Here is a 15,370-nt window from a genome sequence, read left to right on the forward strand (position 1 = left end):
GAAAATATGCCTTTATAGCAGTGTTTCTCAAACTTATTTAATCACACCCCTTTTCTTTCTGTCTGTAGTGGTTTACGCCTTCCTCCCCCCACCACACGAGTACATATACTTGATAAAATACATATACTTGATATGTGATAAAAAATCAACATGCAACTCACTATTTATTAAAAACAGTAAGGCATTGATTCAAACAGAGCCAACGATCCCTTGTAATAAGAGCAAAAGCAAAACTGATTGTGGTTGATGCTTACAATTAAATGTGCACGCTGTGTCGTAGCAAATGGATTAACATAGGGATGGCAACAACTTTGTATAATACTAGGCAAGCTTAACAGAAATCCATCAAAAGGCACAGCACCATCTGAGGACCTGATGTCTGGAGGAATCAGCTGTGCTAATTATTCATTGCTGTGGGTAAAATGTGCACAGTAAGTCCCCTCAAAGCTTTGCACACTCCCCTCCCCTGAATACATTTCACACTCCCCTGGAGAGGGACCACCTCCCCAGTTTGAGAATCTCTGCTTTATAGTGAGAGTGCAAAGAAGCTCAATCTATTTAATTTATCCAAGAGAAGGATAAGAGGTAACTTGATCATGGTCTGGTACCTACCTGAACAGAAGATTTTTGATAACAGAAGGTTCTTTAATTTAGCAGATGGGGTAGATCTGAGTAGCTGAAAGCTGAAGGTCGACAAATTTAGACTAGAAATAAGGTGCATATTTTTAACAGTGAGAGAAATTAACCATGGGAACACATCTAGCAAAGGATGTGGTAGGTTCTCTATCAAGTGAAGTCTTTACATCAAGATTTGGATCTCATTTCAATGCAATGGGCTTGATGCAGGAATCCCCAGGCCTGTTTCTTGCTAGAGGGCAGACAAAAAAGGATAAAAGTTTCAAAAATGCCCAGGTGACTTAGGAGCCATTAAGAGACTTTTGAAAACGGGACTTGGTAAAATTTTCAAAATTCTGAAGTCAAGTATTTTTGAAAAATTTGATATGGCCTTATGACTTATGGATCTATGAATTTTATGTGTGATCCTGGACTACACATAACTGTTTACTGCTACAGCACTAAACAGTGGTATTACATCTTATTTCTTCTTAAGCTTGACAGGTACACCCTCCCCTTACACTGACCGCTTCATATACAATATTTTTTTATGGAATGTTAAATATTTCTGTGAGGTTTACCCATTTCTGATGGTACTTAAACTTTAAAAAGTGAGAGGCAGTGGTAGATGGGATAGTGCCACCAACAGGCCTATCCCACCTCTCAAGTGGACTGCAGGAGCAAACACTATCTTATGTAAAAGAAAAGGAGTACTTGTGGCACCTTAGAGACTAACAAATAGTCTCTAAGGTGCCACAAGTACTCCTTTTCTTTTTGCGAATACATACTAACACACTGCTACTCTGAAACCTGTGATTATGTAAAAGAAATCTTTCTAAGGGCTCCACTATCCTGGTTGTGTCTTTCTAAGGAAGAAAGGGAAGGAAGCAAATCTCAGCCATAGAAACACAGCCAGAGGTATCTGAACTGTGGGAGAAGCCAAGGACCAAAGTGCTGGGCAGTGACATGCCTGACATATATAGCAGAGAAGGGTTTGTACTTATGAATTTTTCCTATTGCTGAGGATTTCTATGGATGTGATGCATCTATCTGTGATGGGAAAGGCATAGACTGGCTTCATACATCAGTGACTTTGAGCACCCCTCTGGTGGGGTTATTTCCCCCCACCCTCTGCAAAATGAGGCCCTCAACAATAATCTCTCTTGTCCCTGGCCAGAGATGGACTTGAAGGGACACCCTGATACCATACCTTTGTTGCACAATTGAGGAAGTGGGTTATTCTGTGGGTGGTTAGCTTCCCTCTGGGTCAAGTGAACAGCATTGTGATGGGGTAATGCACTGATGGGCAGTACCATATTTTGGATGAAACACGAAAACCTGAAGTCTTCAGTAAATCTTCTCTGACACTGTTTGTAACATCAAGAATGTTTTTACCCCAGTATCCAAATCAAATTCCCACCCAGGGATTTACTTTTTATTCTCCCAAATTCTCACTGCTGTTTCAGCAGGACTTCCTATATTCTTTCTCATATGCATGTGCTAATAAACAACTGTTCTGTTTTAACAGCCAGGAAGCATTACTCCAATGGACAAAGTAAAAACATAGGTGATAAGAAGCAGTTTTCTGGCTCATCCCAATATAGAGAGATATGTCCAAATCCCCCAACCTTGGAACCCTCCCCCCCACACACACACACAACAGGAAGAAAACCCTCTGGGTTGTTTAGTTGTGGGACGTCCAGATTTACAGGTGTACTTTTGCTCTTGCAATTCACTGCAGACGAAAATAATGGCATTTTTATGACTATCTGACTGCATCCCCAAGTCAGGGAGTTAGACCCATCTTGTGTGCTGTCACTTGTACCCTTTCTTAATTATATGTGCAAATATGGAGTTTGTTTCTTAAAATCAGGCTCTTAACAAAAGGTTCAAATAAAGATTAGCAGGTCTCTTTTTTTGACATTTGTCCCCTTTCCCAATGTGCTTCATTGTTGGAATTTTGTACATAAACGTCAAAATGCAAGATGTGATATTACTGTGGATCTAATTTGTGTCTGAAGATCTAACCCTACATTTCTCTTTGGTTTTATATACAACCTGTACTTGGGTACAGTTTGCAGAATTAAAGAGAGTGGCAGTGGATTTCTTTACTTTACTTGGTTTTAATCAAACCCACAACATTATTTTAATGTATTTAACATTCCTTAGGGACTGAGCGTGAAAGAAAACAGGGATTTTGATATTTTACCTGCCGCTGCTAAGTAGCTCTTACTGTAGCCTGAATAATGTTGCATATGTAAATTGTACAAGAGCTCATAAGCTTGGAGAGCTTATTTGGAGGTTTGCCATGCTTAATGTACTGGACAGTTCAAAGCTCGCCTCACTTAATATATGGGATTAATGTTTATAAGCTCAGCATTAACTCTGTAACCAATTGAATGGTCTGTAAGGTACAGTGTAAATGCAGGAAAGGAGTTTGTGCTGGAATATAGGGGCATTCCCTGCCTCGCATTCTATTGCTAATACTGGGGACACCTTAAAGGCAGGGTTGAGGGAACAGTACACAACCTTTTTTTTTTTTTTGACAATTTTTCAAAGCTCCCTAACTGTCTCATGGGATTATTTCATGTTTGATTTAAAATAAGCAAATGCTCTTAGAACTGAAGCTACGCTATCTACAGCATCCTCAACATACCTCAAGAAAAAAACTGTTTCAGTTTAATAGATTCTCCCTGCAGCTGTAAACAGAACATTGTCATGGGTAGCTTTAAGATATTATTACTTTTTAGCAAATAACGTAAAGAATTGATTCCTCCCAACTAGTCCCCGGCACCAAGTGCACACCATTCATAGAAATATTAAAATTGTGGGGAGACCTAAAGTGCTTCCTCTGAGAAATAGAAGTATGCATCAAAAATGGAAAAGAGTAGGATATTTATGCTAGAGATGGTCCCTAATCATTGTTAAAGGCTTTAACAAAATGGTAGACAAGATGTAACAGCCATTTGAAAGCTAAGCAGGTATTTAAGCTTCCTGTACCCTGAGCCATAAATGAATAAAGTACTCCTCTTTAGCTCTTTCCATTTAATAGAAGTTTGAGTTGTGCTGTGTGTGTGTGTGTGTGTGTGTATATATATATACACATATATAATATATACAGTGTGTGTGTGTGTGTGTGTGTATGTGTATATATATATATACAGGCACACACACATATATATTCTCTGACAGATTTTCATTCTCCATGACAAACAGATTCTGTGGGGTTCAGGGGAAGATTCCCTGCTGGAGTTAGAGGACCTTGAATTAAGAATAATTACAATTAAAGGAGAAAGTGGCATCTGAGGTGCTACAGTTTCCCCTATAGTTATGACAGGAGATAACTTTGGTACTATACAAACTAATGGCTGGCAAATATTGACTTTTTAATGGCTGCTCTAAGGATACATCTAGACTGCAACTGGGGATATGACTGGGAAATACCTGTGCTGCATTAGCAGCCTTGACCTCTGGGGTATCTGGTCATGTTGCTAGCCTGTGCTGAAGACAAGACTGCAAGCACACAGCTACCCTTTCGCTTTCTCACACTCAAAATAAAAAAGGCTGGGATGTTTCTCAGCTAATAAAAAATAATAATTAAAAAAAACAGAAAAAAGAAAGATACTTAAGACTAATGGTGATGTGCAAATCCTTCAGCTCATGTTTTTGGGGCTCTCATAGCATAGGAGCTGGAACTGCAGTCAGGGAGCCAGATGGTGATGAGGAGGGCCTCCTCACTAGGAGGGCCTCCTTCAGGTACAGGGAGAGACTCATCAAAGGCTGGAGTTGATGACAACCAGGCATGACTTCCTCTCCCCAAGGTGATCTACCTTGAGGATTCTAGAACATCAGTCTTCCCTCAGGTGGCTTGTTAATCCCCAAAGTGAAGCTTCTTGGCCTTACCCTTAATCCTTATTGTTTGAGAACTTCACTTACTCAGTTTTTGGCTTTTGTTTCCAAGGTCCTCAGATCAAATCAGCTGTGAGGCTACCTTGGAGCCATGCAATCTGGTCCAGTCAGGTTTGAATTTGGACATCATTTGCAAGCTTTAACTTGGAAAAGTACCACTTAAATAGGCAATTTAAAAATATTTCACTGTTTTGCAAGCCACTGATGCTGTAAATCTGTGACCACGCAAAAATTTCAAAAATACAGCCACATGAGACCACATTTGATTAAGCTGGCATGTCTTGATGACATTGTCATCATTTTAGAGAAAGTTCAATACACAAATCCTATTAAATAAAATGGCTGATTGCTGGGATTCTTTTTCAACAGCCAGTCACTCAGCTTTCATCCATCAGCAAAATTAAAAATTAATTGAAACAATTTATAACTAATCTTGTCGGTCTTCTTGCAAACGAGAGAGTTTGATTTATAACCCAGCTGTAAAATAGATTACTTGTCAGTGGTCTTGTCAGCTTATCTTCTGGAATCTTCATCTTCAGAGGGAAAAGTTTATGTAAAAACCTTTCAAGAAGAAACCCACATTTTTAAATTTTATGCTATTGTCCCCACAGAAATCCTGTTCTATACCCCTACTGCCCCCACCACCCACAATAACTTTGGGTTGGAAATTTTGTTTGGTTTCAGAATGACCAAAGATATTCTAAAAGCAAAGGTGATTGACCATTACTGCTCCCCTGCACTTCCCAAACTTTTTTAGTTGTGTCATTAGGAAAACCTTAATCTGAAAAGTTGGCTTTTGTCAAGCATTTCTTTGTCTCCCTCTACTGTAATTAAAATAAATGGCTGGTTACCCACCCTTTCAAACTTTTTCCAGTTTGTTAAATCTCCTTGAAAACTCATGCCCAGTATGTTTGAATAAAATAGGTCATAATTAAGTTGATAGTTTCTTGCTATGGTTAGTTATGGCCTACTATTAATGTGAATGGATTGCATTTCTTGGCTCTCTGGTTTTGATTTCAGAGGTGTTGAAGGTCAATTTGTATCTGAGATCAGCACCTCTGAACATTGAAAAGAGTGTGTTGGTGTTGGATGCTTTTACCTGACTCTGTAAGAGCAGTTTACACCCACGCTGATATCCGTCAAAATGGAATAAAGTTTTCAAGGGAGACCCTGTACTTAAAGCAGTAGAATCAATACTATCTCTCAAAACTGGCAGAAACTTCAGCATACTCACTTAGTGGGTTCTTTTTACAGCTTCAGAACTCTCCCTTTAGAGTGTGTGTGTGTGTGTGTATAAAAGCCGGTGTCTTCTGCAGCTGTGGAACCAGGTTTCTAGTCCGAGATTTGCAAGTCTGTGTGATTTATTATAGCTAATATTGCCACCAGAATCCCATTATAAAGCTAACTTTAAAAGTTCAAAAAAAAAACTTTCCTGCATTCAGATATGACATCTAGAATGTGTTCTGAAAAATAGTTGAATTAAATACTTTTTGAGACTTAAAAATGGCTCCTTTTTGAAATTTTTGCAAAGGGTCTAATTTTTGTGCATGCCCCTCTGTCTATCCAATAAAATCACATTACACCACAGCAATTGAAATATAGGTGGATTTTATCATTGGCTCCTGCAAGAGGCAGCTTTTGAAGGCAGGAATTGTAAAATGTTTAAGAAATTATTTGAAAATGAAACATGATTCTCCATCATTGAGGCTGCCAGAGAAAAGAAAAAGCCAAAAGAGAATATATTCTATCCTGGCCACTGTCAGCAATAAATCATTTCAATGATCCAAACAAAGGTAATGGAGAGATGTATTGCTTCTATACGGTGTGCTTGCATTGGTGACCATTACAAACCTACGAGTTGCTTGTTGACAGTGTGTTCTCACTGACTGGTTCCTTCTACAACAGCTTAAAACTAGTAGGAAAATCTGAGTGGTGCATTTCACTCCTTCAAATTGAATAATTTGGTTGTCTACTATTCCATTTTCTGAATATGTAACCATTTATTTACATAAAAGAAAAATGAGAGGTTTTTAACCCCTCTCCCAGCCCCACATACTGGTAATGTTGTTCTGTTGTGATGCATTTATTTATATTTAATTATAATAATGTATTTATTATGTTGGCAGTGTAAGATTTATGATGGCTATAACTATTCATTTCCTTGTTTCTAAGTGTGTGGTTTTGTAAATGAGGTGCTAGTTAAGTACATTGTTGTCACTCAGCAACCTTAGCTATTTTTTGAAATGTCTTTTTGCACAGGGAATCTCTATTACACATCGGTAACATGCTGTCAAGGTTTCTTCCCCACTCTGAACTCTATGATACAGATGTGGGAACTTGCATGAAAGACCCCCTAAGCTTATTCTTACCAGCTTAGGTTAAAAACTTCCCCAAGGTACAAACTTTGCATTGTCCTTGAACAGTATGCCACCACCAAGTGTTTTAAACAAAGAACAGGGAAAGAGACCACTTGAAGACATCTTCTGCCAAAATATCCCCCCAAACCCTACACCCCCTTTCCTGGGGTAGGCTTGATGATAATATCCTCACCAATTGGTACAGGTGAACACAGACCCAAATCCTTGGATCTTAAGAACAATAAAAAAGCAATTAGGTTCTTAAAAGAAGAATATTAATTAAAGAAAAGGTAAAAGAATCACCTCTGTAAAATCAGGATGGTAAATACTTCACAGGGTAATCAGATTCAAAACATAGAGAGTCCCTCTAGGCAAAACCTTAAGTCACAAAAAGACACAAAAATAGGAATATACTTTCCCTCCAGCACAGCTTATTTTACAAGCCATTAAACAAAAGAAAATCTAACACATTTTCTAGCTAGATTACTTACTAACTTTACAGGAGTTGTAAGGCTTGCATTCCTGATCTGTTCCCGGCAAAAGCATCACACAGACAGAGCAAACCCTTTGTCCCCGCCCCGCGATCCAGATTAGAAAGAATCTTGTTCCCTCATTGGCCATTTTGGGTCAGGTGCCAGTGGAGTTACCATAGCTTCTTAACCCTTTGCAGGTGAAAGGATTTTGCCTCTGGCCAGGAGGGATTTTATAGCACTGTATACAGAAAGGTGGTTACCCTTCCCTTTATATTTATGACACATGCACACCAACGTTACAATGTATCTCAGTATGCATTATCCTATTCATCTTATAAATGAACAGTTTCCTTTCCCCTAGACCAAATTGTTTTTCATTTAAGGCTGTTGGAATTATATCTCCTGATAGTTCTCACCTATGTCTGTTAAAATGAAAATAGGCCAAATTTATCCCTAGTATAATGACTCTAATGACTCCAATGGATGGATTTGAGTCACACTTGCGCTAATTCCAACACTGAATTCCAATGAAGGTACAGGCTTCTATTTTCTTTCCACCCCTTCCTCCCTTCAGGCTTATTGTCTCAAAGAGTGAGTTACTGCATGTGGTTACAGAGGGGTGTCAGCAATTTCATGTGGTGGATTTGAGAAAGTAAGCAAACAAAAAAAGACTTCAGCTTTTTAGAGCTGACCATCTGCTCTGGCTCCAAGTCCCCCCTTTACTCCCACATTCCCCTGGAAGGGTGCACTTTTCTGTTGGGTGTGTTTAGCTAGTTAGCATCATTGGAATGGATGGAATTAATCTGGTCCACAATCTTTTCGAAAGCTAGTAGTGAGGAAATAAGGGAATCCAATTAGACCTTGGTCCTGCAAATGCATATACACTTACTTAATTTAAGTACACAAATAGTCCCAGGGAAGCTAATAAGGCTACTCACATGCTTAAAATAAAGCATGTGAATAAGTGTTTGCAGGACTGGGGCCTAAGATTTTGTCTTGCAAATGAAAAATGAGGAATTTTGATCTCTAATGCATGGGTGAGTATATTTTGTATATCCTCATACATGACAAGCAGGGACCATCATATTTTGGTATGGCAAAAATAAAAAAAACACCATAAATTAAAAGTGTGTGTTTGCTTTGCTGAGATACTTACTATTTTGCAGCCCTGAAGAATAATGCAGCTGGGTTTGATGGGAAAAAATGAAAAACAAGTGATAAGTGGTTAAATGGTACCATAAATCACATTTTTAGAAGACTGCCAATATGTTTACAAAATGGATTACTCTGGACAACAGGGGAAAAAAATGTAAAATAAAAGAACACACTGTACCAAATGACAGTAATAGAATAGCATCTCTGCAGCAGTACATGCTGTAACTTAAATTTGAGCAAAACTATAAAATGAAGCTATTCTAGTAGCAGCAATGCTCTGTGATGATGCTGCATCTTCAGAATCATATTTTTGAACCAGGCCACAACAGGTGTGCCTGCAGAAATACAAATTTTTGGATGCCAATTGGCACAAAGAAATACTTCTACATGCCATGACCCCTTCTTAGCTTGCAAATATGTATTTGCACATGCAAATGCAGAGCTTTGCTGGTGCAGCTATTTCCCCATTTTGCTTTTGTGTAGGTTCACCTCCACTCTCCTTTGATGTCATGCTCAAAAGCCTGTCATCAAATGGAGTCTAATGGTTACAGCCGAAGACTGGGAGATGGGACTTATCCCTCTATGCCTCCATTTTCTCACGTGCAAGTGTGTCATGATCATAATTCCCAGGCAAACTTGCCTAAGGGAGTCTGATGTTATTGCCAGAAATCTCAGACAGCTATGATTGCGCTGATGCTTTGAAGTTACACTCCTACTCCTGCCTACTAGAGGTGGATTTGACAGGAGAGATGCCAGAAGGATGATGGCCAGTATCCTCTGATCCAGAGCAGCTGCAGGTGAGGCTGTTTGAGGTATGACCGTAAACACTAAAGTTTCTTGGGCATCTGTCTTACTTCCTCTCATATATTTGAGTTACACTTGCTCTAATTCCAACACTGAATTCCAATGAAGGTACAGGCTTCTATTTTCTTTCCACCCCTTCCTACCCTGATATTTAACGTGATATTTAATGGATCCAACCTGACATACTTAAAGAATCTGATTTTAACCATCCTATCAGCTTTATTTTTATAATGAAAGCAAAGGGCTCCCATTAAACCTAAAATGGTTATTTGCTTACAGAAAGTTACAGGAGCTGTTTCTCCCCCCTTGTGACTATTGAATGGAACGTTGGTCTGTACCAAGAAACTGTTATTGGCCGGTTAAGAATAAAGGTGGGCATGAGTCACCAAGTTTGAACTAAATCAAAGTTTTGCCGAAGCTGAACATTGTCTAGATCTGAAGTTTTAGTTTGACCTGTTATAGAGATAAGGCTCAAATCAGGATCAGAACTTCCATGTTCAGGGTATTTGGATCTGGGATTTTGGTTTGGACCTTTCTCTAATTATAGAGGGGGTCCTCAGATAGTGTTCTTGCAGACTCTTTATTGCTGTAGAATATTCCATTAAACACTTTCTTATTTGGTGAGGGGAAATAGATTAAAGACAGGTGAGGATACAAGAAGAGTTAATTCTACACGTACCAAATAACAAAATCCTGGTTGACACAGAAGCAAGAAACATTTTATCTTTAAGATTATGCACAACAATTTTAAAGAAGCACTTAACTATGAATCATATAAACACTATGTATGGTACAGAACTATTTATAAATAATTATTTTTAAATTACAGCTGGCATTTTTGAGCCTTAAGCGCCTATTTGTTTGTCCTGATTTAACATCAGAAGAACTTCAGCAAGTAAACATTTTGTTTCCATATTAAATGGGAGAGCTAATCTATATGTTGATACTACATCAAAGACCATGTTTACAGAGTGATACAAACTTCATAGTCTATGTAGCCATTCCAACTGTAACCATACATGGAACATCATAGGGGGAAAAAGTAATAAAGACTTAATGCTTTCTTTGTTTTATTTTTTATGTTTTCCCCCCTGATCTGTAAGATATTAAAGCAGCTTGGAAACTGGGCTACAATTTTCTTTCAGTATAGTGGGCTTCCAAGCTTTCCAGACAGCTGGAATCTTCAACAAGAAGGGCCATGAAAATAGTTGTGGGCAAGAAAGAGACAGGCTTTTATATGAAGGAAAGTTAACATTCCAGGGATTATTTAATTTGGAAAGTAGAAGTCTAAGAGGATATAGGCTGGTAGCATGGCCTAGTCTTAAGGATGACCAACACTTCCCATTATAAGACTGTTCTCTTGCCACTCTTTGCCAAATTTTAACTGTTCAGGCTGAAATTTTTCATGCCAAGTGTCTGCGTCAGTGAATTTTTTTGAAAAAATTTCAGCCAAAAGAGTTCAGCCATTTCAGAGAACTAGGCTAGGGAAACAATACATGAGTTTGTCCATGTTAAAAAAAAAATTGTGGTGACATTTGCTTTAAACAGCTCTAGCTCCCTCTCCCCCCACTTTGGAGGAGGAACTTGAAATTTAACAGGGCAGTGTTTTCTTTGTGTCAGGGATGGATCTTTTATTGTCCCTCTGAAAATCTGCCTACATTTGACCAAGGTATAAGACCTTGAAAAATCTGTCTGCCTGCGCTCCATGGATTTTAGCAGCTACATTTCCCAAAGATTTAATGCACACTGAGCATGCTCTAGCATGGCACAGAACAGGACTTTCCCCTGCAATTGCAGCTTGTGTCCTACACTCTCCTCCTTACTGGGCCCAGGAAGCATGGAGGAGGAAAGCTACCTGATTTGGATGTAGAGGGGACCAGGACTGGATGAGCAATCTTAATTCTGGCATTTCCTAATTGCTGAATTCCTGATTATGCAACTTTAATGTTCTTTGAACATAGCTTTTGTGTTGGTGTGTGTAATGAGATGGATGTTTTAATGAGTGTCCATTAGCTGCTTCTGCTTACCTGTTCCTGCAATATGAGGACAAGGGGGGGGGGACAAACTAAATGAAAAGCAAAAAATAAGCAACTCAGATTTTAAAGAAAATCAGTGCAACATAAAATTAAATTGGGGGAGATTGTGCCTCAGGACAGCAATGTGGCAAATAGCTCAGCAAGACTTTAGAAAGTATGAGCTATGTGTATGGATAAGAATAGCAGCTGAGGTTGTACCAGCAGGGATAAAAGAGGAACAATTATCATTAAAGGCTGGATGAACCCTGTAGGATCTGGTTTGTATGGTTTACATGAATAAGACCCTGCACTGTTTACTTTGCAGAGATTGGCAATGGAACTACCCTTACTGGCTCAATTGGAGGTTCAGGTTTTGAGAGATGGCCTGGCATGCCCTCACAAACACCCTCTGAATCCCAGATAAGACAGGGGAAGAGACTGGGAGAGATGAGACACTGGGGATGCATGTGAGCTAGCAGTAGGAGCCAGTTCTCAGAACTGGAGGGATGTCCACTGGGTTGAGCAGACTCCAAAATCCAACCTGATTTTATGAAGGTTTGGGTTTATAGCTGAACTATTACATATAGTCCGATCAATCCTCATAGCACAAGGTGAGTGGTAATCATAACAGGACAGTTTCTGCCACTCTTTCTGATGAGTTGTACCTTTCTCCTTTATTTCAGTGTCAGTCAGAATGGCAGAATCTGAGGACGAGAAGAAATTTTCCCTATTGAAGTATTTAAGGTGTATTAAAGTTTCACTCTGAGGGGTCAATGGTGGATGCTTCAGAAGAAGGCAAAAAAAAAAAAATCCAAACCAACCCTATTAGACTTGATGGACTATTGATATCATCCAGTGTTTTCTGAATGGTGAAGTTGGCTTTGCTGTATATACATATTATAGAGAAAAAAGCTACGTGAAAAGAACATTATTGATGTTGCAAAGTCAAACACGCAAAAGTTCGGAAATGCCAGAATTAAGGCTTTTGTGCATTATGAGGCAGTCTTCAATTACATGATCACATGCTATTTTTTGCCACAGGACTTTTGTTTCATTCAGTGCACAGGTTGCACTAGAGTCACTTATTGAGCTACTATTCAATATTTTGTTTTATTCTCATTGTTCAATGTTTGCCCTCCTGGCTTATGTACTGCAGACTATTTCAAACCCTGTTATGAAGTCAGAAATAATTATTTTATTTATTGGCTTTTCTGTAGTGCTATATCTATATGATATGAATGCTTCACCAACATTAATTTATCTTCAGAACTCCTCTGTGAGGTGAGAGGCTGCTATTATCCCCACGGTACTTATGGGGAACTGAGTCCCGGAGAGTGTCGAATGTTTCCACTAATGTGAGGTGCCCGGTTTGAGATTCTACTACCTAACTTTTCAGAGTGCTTAGCATCCTGTATCACTCAAAGCACAGCTCCCATTGAGTTCAGCTTTAGCTGAGAGTGCTTAGCTCTTCTGCAAGCCAGACCTCAAGTCTGTGAGAAACACATGATTAGTGACTACTGTTGAAAAGTTTCGTTTTTAAGTGACTTGACCAGTTTCACACAGGAACGTTGTGGAACAGGCAGGGATAGTTCTCCAGGGCAGCATTCAAATACCTTAACCACGTGACTGTCCTTTCTGTTCCTCCAATCCACTTCCTCATTCTTTACAGACCTTCCAACTTTTGCAACAAATACACCCCCTGAACACGTCGACTGAAGAGGCAAGGGTCCTCTGGAAGAAATAGTATGTGATCAAGTTATTAAAGACTGTATCATAATCCATGTGTGCAAGGAGGATGAATTGCACCATTAGACTTAACTATGGCATGTCCTAATTTATGATCTATGCTTGACTTTGAAGCCTTAACAAAGTACTTGTAACACAGGTGTGTGATTTCTCTGGTTTAAAGAGAAGCAAACTGGAAAAACAGAAATTCCATCATATGGCATCATATTTCCATCTATATGGAGTCATCAGTAGGGTAGAAACTTTTAGTTCCACCATGCAGACCTCTGACATTTGAGCTAATGGAGCAGTTGATGATGATAATAGGTTGTAACCCACTGAATTGACCAGGACTAATGGCGAATGAGACTTACATTTGTACACAGGGTTTCAAACCTAATTGTTGACAGAAGACGAATCGTGAGACTTGGGAATGCTGGGTTCCATTCCAGGCTTTGGAGAGAGTGGGCACAGCCTAGTGGGCACAGCCAATTCTGCACATCGCCCCCCAAGCTTGCCCCCTTCTGCCATGTCCTCGCCAATGTGTTCTGGTGCCAGTCTTTTCTCTCTCCACCCCTGACTCCTTGTTCCAGGCAATTTTCCTTGTATACCTCATTGCAGTCTCCACTCCTGAGGCTTCTTGTCCCAGTCCCTTGCCCAACCAGCTCTAGTTACTCTTCCCTTCTTCCTCAAGTCCCAGTTTTGCCAGACGCCTTTCCCTCTACCCTCCCCTGGTCCAGTTTTTCTCCCGTATCTATCTGAAGTAGGCAGCTTCCTCCTCCACACTGTCTGGATGTCATCGTGGATAATTAAGATCAAGAGAGACAGGCTGCCCACTCTCATTTCCAGTACCTAGCCCCACCTTATTTCAGAGCAGTTGGTCAAAGACATGGGGAAAACTCAGCTTTGACTCCATAGTTCTGGGCTGGATGATGCTCAGTTGCTTTGTAGGGATGGCGCATGCAGAGTCTGGTTGGAACTAGACAATATGAGAGACTTATGCATGGTCAACAAGAACATAATTCAGATTTTAACTGCTAAAATCTAAAGAGTCTCTACTGATCATGTGCAAATTTTAATCCCCCCCAACCCTCCAGAGACTTGGCTAAATTTTGCCAAATTTGGATGGATTTTCACAGGGATAGTAAAGCACATATCCTGACACAAAGTATTAACCCCATCCCCACACACCTAATTTCAAGTCCCTGGCCCAAAGCAGAGGGTCACAAGAGCATTTTTTAACATGAGCAAAACAATTTTTTTCTTAGCTTTGTTCTTTGAAACAACTGAACTGTTTTGGTTGAAATTTTCCAAAAATATAGCCTCAGGCAGATGTTTGGCTTGAAAAATTTTAACCCATACAGTTACAGTATGGGAAATATAAAAGGAACTGAAAAAAGGGCCTTATAATGGGAAGTATCAGGCAACCGTAATAACAGGCAGCTCCACCAGCCCTGTTTATATTAAAGATAGATTTCTTTAACTATAGGGACAAGTTATTCCATAATCCAGTCAGAATTCTCATTGAAATGAAAGTTGAATGGATAAAAGTAGAGAATATACCCCCATTATATTGCACTACATATTGTGAATAAAGAAGGTAGTGTGGCCTATGGAATTGATCAGATAGTTGGGAGCCAGGAACTCCTGACTTCTCTTACTGGCTATGACTATGACTTCCTGTGGTGCATGCTTCACTTCCATCTCAGTTTCCCCATCTGTAAAATGGGAAAAATACATTACTTTCTCAGTATGTTGTGAGGCCTCATTACTTCACATTTGCACAGTACTATAAAAATATGAAGCATTATATAAATACTAAGCCCTGGTCTACACTAGGCATTGAGGTCGAATTTAGCAGCGTTAAATCGATGTAACCCTGCACCTGTCCACATGACGAAGCCCTTTTTTTCAACTTAAAGGGCTCTTAAAATCGATTTCCTTACTCCATCCCCAACAAAGGGATTAGCGCTGAAATCGGTTTTGCTGGGTCGAATTTGGGGTACTGTGGACGGAGTTAGATGGTATTGGCCTCCGGGAGCTATCCCAGAGTGCTCCATTGTGACCGCTCTGGACAGCACTCTCAACTCAGATGCACTGACCAGGTAGACAGGAAAAGGCCTGCGAACTTTTGAATTTCAATTCCCTTTTTGGCCAGTGTGGCAAGCTGCAGGTGACCATGCAGAGCTCATCAGCAGAGGTGACCATGATGGAGTCCCAGAATCGCAGAAGAGCTCCAGCATGGACCGAACGGGAGGTATGGAATCTGATCACTGTATGGGGAGAGGAATCCGTGCTATCAGAACTACGTTCCAGT

General features: G+C 39.7%; 1 long non-coding RNA gene across 1 annotated transcript; it reads left to right on the top strand.

The window, feature by feature from the left end:
- The first annotated feature begins 309 nt into the window (after nucleotides 1–309).
- LOC122456283 lies at nucleotides 310–13,920 on the top strand. The gene is made up of 3 exons (XR_006275091.1): nucleotides 310–435; nucleotides 10,917–10,926; nucleotides 13,910–13,920. It is a non-coding gene; the product is annotated as an uncharacterized LOC122456283 (long non-coding RNA).
- The last annotated feature ends 1,450 nt before the right edge of the window (nucleotides 13,921–15,370 follow it).

The sequence above is a fragment of the Dermochelys coriacea genome, chromosome 12, assembly GCF_009764565.3.
Source record: "Dermochelys coriacea isolate rDerCor1 chromosome 12, rDerCor1.pri.v4, whole genome shotgun sequence".
Lineage (NCBI taxonomy): Eukaryota > Metazoa > Chordata > Testudines > Dermochelyidae > Dermochelys > Dermochelys coriacea.